Source organism: Melospiza melodia, chromosome 5 (genome assembly GCF_035770615.1).
Source record: "Melospiza melodia melodia isolate bMelMel2 chromosome 5, bMelMel2.pri, whole genome shotgun sequence".
NCBI classification, from domain to species: Eukaryota; Metazoa; Chordata; class Aves; order Passeriformes; family Passerellidae; genus Melospiza; species Melospiza melodia.
In genome coordinates, this window is record NC_086198.1 from 25326477 (window position 1) to 25335470 (window position 8994).

The window sequence follows — 8994 nt, forward strand, 5'->3', positions numbered from 1 at the left end:
ACTGTAATTTTTGAAAATTATGTTCTTTTTAGTGTTAACATGTTTATCTTGAACTACATTATGAACATACATTGGTAAATGGGTGCTTGCACCAATCTATTTCCAATCTTGGGTTAGGACTAACGTACATGACAAAATCTAAGTGTTAGGAAAGTGATATTGTTCCATTTTCTGCCAGCAGGTCAGCTTTTGAAAAAGCATAAGGAATAATACATATGCTTCTGATATTCAACAATCTGTCAAAAAAGTTTATGTTGTTTTGAGTTCTCCTGAAATTGCATCACATTAACATCAAACCTCAAAAACATTTGTCGTGCAGGTAAAAAGATGAAAACCTAGATGGAAATGGATATAGGTTTAAAAGGAAGGAAAACCTCTCTTTTATTGTTTTTAATCTTCTAACTTCAATTAAAATGACTTCTAAGAGAGATGCCAGAGGCTGCCTGAAGGAAATACATTTTCTGTTGACAACAGTGGTGACTGTGTTTTATTCATATTTGTGATAGAAGGGTTATTGCTTTGACTGGGGCTTATTTACTTGGGTGCACATAAAACCTCAAATGATAGATTAGATTATTAATTCTTTCTCTGTGTTTACACAGTGAGTAAACCTAATAGCATTCCTGCTGATACTGCCACTGATTTTTATTTACTTTCCAGAATATGATGCATAGGGAAGTTTTACAACACACAATTCATTTGGGCCTCGCTTTACTTCTGCTTTTACCTAAACCCAGTTCCACTTGAAAGCATCTAAGCACTGCATAATTACTGAGCAACGCGGCCCAAGGAATCTGTGGATTTGTGATTGTGTAACTTACCACTAAATGTTACATCTTTACATCCCTGAGTTGTGGATCAGGTGGGATACATCTTCCTTAAGCATCCAGACACTTCCTATTCCTAGAATGCTAGAAATAAGCCAGAACTATCTTGGTTGGATCTCTTTTTCTGCCTGGAGATTTGCCACGGTAGAAAAAGAAGGACCTGCAGAATAATTCCGAATAATTTATACTGACACAATACTGAATTCTTTGGGGCTTTTTCTACATCTTTTTGCAAATGGAATAGTGAATACCAGGAACACAGAAATGATTAACTGGTTCTTCAGGCAGTCAGATTACCAGGGAATATAGAGACAAAGGTAAATCAGACTTTGAAAAATATCCTTCAAAAATATTCTACTGGGAAAGTTTCAAAAAGGGAAAACAAATAGTCATTCACTGAGCATGCTGTGAAAGCTGAAATATTTGAAAACAACCTAATCTGACTGATCATATCACGGGTTTTTCATTGAAACTTTATGTGGTCAATATATGAGTAAAAACGCTTGGGATTCCCACCCATAACTACTCCTGAATATTTCTTTCTAATTCTGATTTCTGAAGTGATATATACCTTTCTTTACATTTGCTCTTGGGTTTCTGCAGCTTTCTTCTGCTAAATCTTGATGCAACTTAATTTTCCAATCATAAAATGGCCTTCTAAACTTTCCAGCTTGTTGGGAAAATTCATATTTTAATAATACTCACAAGTAACTGCTGGCCAAATATTTCCAATGCTTTGCCTCTCAAGCAGCCATAAAAATAAAAATAGCCCATCACAGAAATGGCCATAATTTTTCCATTTCAGTGTTTTTACCTTTCTTTGAGTGGCTCATGATAGAGATGAAAGGAGCAGCAGCAGCAGGAAAAAAAAAAAAAGAAAAAAGAGAGGGGCAGAATTGACTGTAATTCAAAAGAAGTCACTCATTATGGGTATAGGAGTGGATGATGCTGAAATAAGACCAAGAACTGACATTTATGGTTCCTTGGCTCTCTATATGAAACATTAATGTACTCTGGATCAGTGGATAAATGAATGAAGAGGGAAGACAAAAAGAATGAAGCATGGAAACAAGAACCACCCAGGCCAAGGTGATTACCAGTGAAATTGCTCCTCCTTTTGTACTTGCTCTTTCAGTGATTAGCTTTTGCCATTAATTTAATCCAAGATGACAGGGTGCTGCACATCAGCCCAGGTATCATCTGATCAAATGGCAGAATCCAAGGAGCACAGAGCACACCTGGCCCTCAGGTGCTCCAGGAATGCTCACAGTCCAGTTATGGCTCATGGGTCAGACATGGGATACATGAAAGGGATGTTCTACAGACCTCTCAACATTAATTAAGCTATTGCATACTGCTCTGTGATGACACTGAATGCATTCTACAACACATTTCAAAAATCTGTGGTGACTGCAAAACCGAATATAATTCTAACATTTGATTTGATTTGCAAATATTTGGGGCAAGTGAAGAACAATTCCATAATATCCACAATGATGCCTTCTTATTAAATTCATTGAGTGTTGATATATTTTAGATCTGTAGGTATTTGCATAATGAGCATACTTGATAAATAATTACTAAGTTACAGTTAATTGTCCAATTAATTATGGGAAAATCGATTTGAAGAGTTGAAAGTCTTACAAGTTGCAGCAAGAAGACATGAAGAGCAGATGAAAGGAAAAGGTAAATTCAATTAATATGCCATCTAATTCAACTTCATAATTTTTAAAACAGTGAAGAGGAGTGGGCAGCTTGCATCCCACTGCTGTGAGATACTTCCCTGCCATTGAGATTTCTAAGACCATTAGCTCTGATCCTCTGAACCTTTGCACAGAAGCTCTGTCTATTCCACAGAGACCATTAGTCTCACTGAACTCCGCCTGCTTTCCCTCAGGGAGGTTTGCACACATAAACAGAGATGCTTGAAAGCTACTCTGTTTAATAATACATTATTGCTTTCTATAAATTGGAGCATTTTCATTCATTTTTGCAGGCTAAACATGGGGCTTATAGCAAATACAGCTAGATCATGAGTACCTATGTGATGGTGCCTCTGGCACTGCCCTCAGCTGTGATGGCCCTTATTTGACACAGATCTGTCAGCAGCAAACTTCAGACCAAATTCTACCAAAAGCAGGAGCCTGGGCCAGTCTGGCTGTACAGGACAGAGCAGCATGTTAGCCACACTGTGGGGAAAAGAAAAGCTCATTTAAAGTTTGCTTTTTTAAAGAGGAGAGAATAAAGCCAGTGCCTTAACAGAAGAGCTGAAGAGCAGAGGGTGAATTGCTCTTTCCATGAATGAACATTGCAGTCACTCAAGCAGAGAAGACAAGAAGGAGCACCTTGGAAGAGTTTGGGAAATTCTGATGTTCACTTTCCTTAATCAATTTAAAGCACAGCCTCTGCTTTTCATGTGCTGCTTTCCAAGTCTCCCATGTCTTACTCGTGCCTCCATGCATCAGCAGATTTACTTTTCCAACAGCACTTGAGGTGAGGAGAGAATAGCTGCAGTTTTAATCATGAGCATTTTCAGATGTGTATATGTTTTTAGTGAGCAGGGTGCTCCTTTCCTTGCTTTCCCAGGTAATTTGGTATAGATCTCCTAATAAATCCCCTTTCATTCTTTGTCCTTGTCATCTGAGGAACTTTTCCTTGTCACTCACACTTCCTGGGTAGCATAGGAAGTCTGCCAGTGTGCAACATTTTTATTGATAACAAAGAGAATAGACCACCTGGCTATTTCACCGTGCCAGTGTGACAGATAGTCCTCAATGGGTAAATGAGGGCTTCCTTTATGCTCCCCTGACTTGTTTTGCCAGGGAAGGTGAGCTGTGGGTGAGAACAGAAATACAGATACAGATATCCCAGCTCAACTGGCCATGGATAATTGTACTAAGTGTAAGTCCTCACAATCAGTGAAAAAGAGGAAATCTGGATGTGTCCTAGCACTTTTCACAGCGAGAATAAGCTGATTTATAAAGGTTTGTTTTGTTTGCTTTTAGGAAATTACCAATTGTCTTCCCAATTCAAACATCTCTGTGTTGCTAATCACAAGTTACTGATGCTCCCCAACCAATCTTTCAGTTATTGCTCATATTGTTCTTGTTCCTTGGCATTTTCCTATTGTGTTATTTCAGATGTCTGCTTCAACACTAACCACACACTGTCTTACAGAGTCACACTGTAACACAGATTTTTTCACTTAAGGAAGCAGGCAGTGTTGAGATGTGATTGGCATCAGATGATATTGGGGGAAAAAAAAGGGTAATATTTGATGCTCAGTTCCACCAGGATGGAAAGTGTAATGGTCATTCATAAGTGAGAGATATATATGAGGTCAAAGCAAAGCCAGGCTACTCTGAAAAATAAAAGATCTGCTTTAAGGTGCCCTTGGTCTTACCACCCACCATACTTAGAAAGCCACACCACCCACCAAGAAAAAAGCAGGTTTGTACAATGTGCTTGCATGCTCAGAGATTAATCTCCTAATATCATATTTTTAAAGATATTTAGGGACAGTTAATTTCTAGCGATTGTACTGAGTTACAGGTGCCTTAGCAGCTCTTGAAATACACTGTTTTCTTGTATGTGCTCAAATTACCTGGATGTAAAACAAGCTCCCCAAAACAAAGTAATAAAACATTTTTTTCATAGTTGCATGGCATTCAGGTTTGAGATGCTAAGGTGGTTTGGTGATGGAAGGGTTGTGGAATGCTCAGAAATCACCAAAAATGTTTATTTATGTACCTAAATGAATCCCTAATCCTTGACCCCAACCAGACCAAACTCATGAGCTCCAGCATGGCTGAAAGCAGTGCAAGGACGAGGATGGAGAATCTCCTGGTGTCACACATCAATGCAGAGGTCCTTCCCCAGGCAGGCACTACCAGCAGGTCCCAGATGGCAGGGACACTTTCCCCTCTGGGCTCAACTGAGCTGCACTGAAATCAGCACCATCCCTCTGACCAAGCCATGCTGCTCAGCAGTCCTTCAGAGGGGTCATTCGAGGGCTGCTTTGTTGTCTGAGGGACATACACCTCACTGGGCTGTTATTAGGGCCCTTGGCAGACTTAAAAAATGTCAGGCTTTTATACAAACCTGTTACAGGAGCCTCAGAGGCTTTTGAATTCACATTTGCCCCTGTAGCCATGTGTCCAGCAGCCCCAGCCATACAGCTTTTTCCCATCTCGTTTTACGGTGGCATGTGAATATTTTCTGATTAAAAGATGGCATTTCAGGGGATATTCAGTCTCCTGTCTTTGAGGTGGAGGATCAGTTCTTTGCCGAGCTCTTTCTCTCTGTACCACTTGATGGCACACTTGCATAGCACACTGCAGGCTGAAGCCAAGAGAAATCCACATGCAAATCCTGTCCAAAGTTGTTCCACTTAATTTGTTCTGCATCATGAATGTACCTGTTTAATTGATTAAAGAAATCTAACACTGTAGTATTGAGTAGGAATAAGCAGGGCATACAAAATAATTACATCAAGAAAGCCCTGTATTTTGCAATTTTAATCCCAGAAGTTTGCCTGGATAATTCATTACTTTTTCATTATTTCAGTAAGTTTGGTGAGAAACTTGCCTTTGTCCTGCTGAGCCTTTTCTTACAAGGGGGACAAATTTTCCTTGCCCAATATTTTATTCTTCCTTCTAGAAGGTTTGTAGCACGTTTGCTCATTGCATGTGCTCATGGGTTGTTCAGGGTTTTCTTTTGTCCTTTCAGTTCAAAATAAATAATAAATTGCTATTGAAACTGAACAATTATACCTTCTGTTTGGCTAAAATGTAGGTGGTAATTAGTTTATGTCCTTTGGGTAATAAAACTATGATTCGACTTCATATTAAAGTAACATTCTCCAGTGGTCTATTTGAGTTTAGTACTGCATATTAAATGTTGTCACATATGCCACTTCTCTCTGCATGATTATACATACATCAGTGAATGCTGCAGATGGCTACAGACCACAGGTAGAAACAACTTGCTGGTCTGTTGGATTTTATGACTTCATGAAGAAAACATTGAAATATTTATCAGCTGTTTATGGGCAGAATCTTAATGGGAAAATGTAAATGACTATGGCCTGAAGTTAAAAAATTTCAGGGGCTGGGGTGAAATGTATAGAGTGGCTGACTGTCATAGGAGCACCTTCTGTTCAAGGGCTGGGATACAGGTTCTGAAGGGGAACCTCAAGGGGGAAACTGGAAGCACGCCAGTACAAATTAATGAGTGCCAAGTGACTCTTGTATTTACCAAAGCCTAAATCCCAGCACCATTTCTTACAAAAATTTTATGTGGTACACAAGGCAGTAGCTAAAAGTCTTTCCTGGCCATGACTTTAACTGTCTCTTACTTTGATGCTTCATCAGCTCTTCAAGGGCTAAATTAGCAAGGGCAGACTTCTTGCCTTTGTTCCCTAATTATCCTTGTTTAACTTAGTGACTTTCTTCCCCTCCTCCCCCAGCGCTCCTTCCCTATTCCTTCAAATGCACGGTAAAAGATGAGCTGCATGTTTAAACCAGGGAGAATTCATGCTTTTTATTTTTCCTGGAAAACCAGAGAGCAGAGTGGGAGCCTCATCAATAAGTGTCATGGGAAGGCAGCACCTGGGAGGTTGTGAAGCGTACACTGTCCTGACTTCCTCCATTACCCACTGAATTGCATTGGCAGTGATAATTGCAGCTTCAGGAAAAATAACTGCTAAACAATGATAGCACTAAAGCCCTACAGCCTTTCTCAATTAAATTAAGTGGAAATTTAGTCCTTGAGTACTACTTCTGGAACGGGCTGAGCAGAATGAGAGCAGGCACCTGGTGGGCTGCAGGGTAGTGTAGGGCAGGAGAAACACTGCTGGCTTTGCTCTGTGACCTCTGTCCCTGTGCCCCCTCTGAAAAGTCACTGTCCACCTCTGCCCTACAGCTAATGTTGGCATGGGAATAAAAACAACAGATTGCAGGCTAAATCTGCTCTAACAGAGGCCATGTAAGCTGGTGAATTTAGGGGAAGGCCAGTGCCACCTCTGTAGCCATCATTTCTCTTCTGGTTTTGCATCAGCAGCTTGTGCTTCCACCATTATTCATTTGTCTCAGCTACAACCTCTTGATCTTTGAAGGCTATTTTGGTATTGTTAGAATGTCCTTTCTACCTCATTTATTTCTATCCTTTCTGCTTATCCTGGCACTTTTGCTTTTTATCAACACCATCTGCAAACCTCTCACATTTGCTAGTGGGTATTACAAACTTTAGTCTTACAAATTAGAACTTTTTGTCTCTCTACATTCCTGTGTGAGGCAGTACTGGAATAATTTTTGCTAACAAAGGAAATACTCATTTGATGTAAACTACCCAAAATGAAAGAATGAAGCAAATGAGTAAGAAGTCTTTGTCATAATACTCAGTGAATCCAGATTTTCTTCAAATAACATATAAGAGAGCATCTATTTCAGCCTTCATAAGGGAAGGGGAACTGTGCCTTAATGAACTTTATTTGAGATAAAGATGGGACAGGAAGGACAGGTTTTTATGACAGAGAAACACCCACAAATGGATAGAGCCTTTAAATGTCTTTCTGCAGTGCTTGGAAACATTAACCCAAATACATAGAGAGGTTTTTAGACAACTTTTACATAATTTAACTCTTGAATTGCTGTCTCAGAGATTCTGAGCACACATTTCTGTGTCCAAATTATTCACAGTGCTTAGAAAAACCACCTAAAAATTTGGGAAGCAGGTGCAGAGCACATGGCTATGTCATAAGAAATCTTTGTGAGTTCACCTTTGTCTATCATCCAAAGCTTGACCACTGACTTCAATTTGAGCTGTTCTCCCAGTAAAGTGACCAAGTTTTTCAGAGTCCTCGGGTCTGTGAAGCTCCTTGTCTCCCTTTGATGGTTTCTTGTGCCAGTTCCCCACTGCTTTTGGTGTATTTTGAGCAGCACTTAACCCCAGCAGTCAGTGACACGCATTTATCGCTGCAACAAAGCGTCTCTGCTCTTGTGCCAAACACAAGTAGTCATCTGTCTGGGAGTTGCCAGGGCTTACTACAGGTTGTCATGTAGAGTCAGAGGCTGAGAAAAGAGGACTTGTCAGCTTTACCTTGATAAGCCCATGAGTGTGAAAGACATGTCACATGCAATTTCCATTACAGATATCATCAGGAATCCATGAGAAGCATGAATGAGTGGAAGAGTCAGGCATTCAAAAAATGGTTTGAACTGGAGTCCTTGGACAGTTCCAGGTCTGCCTGCTTTCCATAGGAATCAAGGGGATTCTCAAAATTGTTTTACAAGATCAAAGGAAGATCATCCATTACCAAGTGCATCAAAATAGCAACACAACATTTTCAGATTAACATTCCTATTTCCCCCTCCCCACCCCAAGCAAATAATAAATTATCTCACAGTAAGAAAGCAGGTTTAGTATCATCCAGAAATGTTTTTGAGCTTTTCCCACTTATTTGGGACCATCTTCTTGGTTCACTTAAGAGCAGTGTACCACATCCTCCTTGCCTTTCCCTGTTAATCCAGAGGTACAAGCATCCTCTCCCTTTGTGGTGTAGGAGGGATGTGGACTGCTGGTGCAGTCCAGCATTCAGAGGATGAGAGCACCAGCTGTCCTGTCAATGAGAGATTAAATACTTGCACTGTGGCACCGCTGCCAAGCAGTGGATGCCCCATCCTTGAATTTGGAGGTTCTGTCAGATGAGCAGTCATAATTTGAAGCATTTTGTACTTATATTTGTACAGCAGTTTAACTCATGCCTGAACCAGCCTACAGTGGAAGATGCCATGGAAGGAGCAGGGCAGGCAGTGGGCAAAAGCAGGTACTGTCCCCTCCAGACAATGCACACGTGCCCCACTGCTGATCAAGGGCCAGCATGCAGCTCAGCATCCTTCTGGCACCAGGTGTGAGACTAGCTAGGGGATTGAGGCTCATCTTCCTGAAGATGGGTGTTTGGTAACAGCTGGGACAGATACAGCTCAAATATGTGACAGTGCTTGGTGTCCAGGCACTGACTTTGTTTTAGAAGGTGATTGTAGTTCAGGAAGGAAAAAAGCTTTTGTTACTTGCATTCACACTCTCACACAGCAGGTTCTGCACATGGAAGATGGTAGCAGCACAGCGTACTTGCACAGGTTAAAAATACTGCTTCACTTAGGAAAAA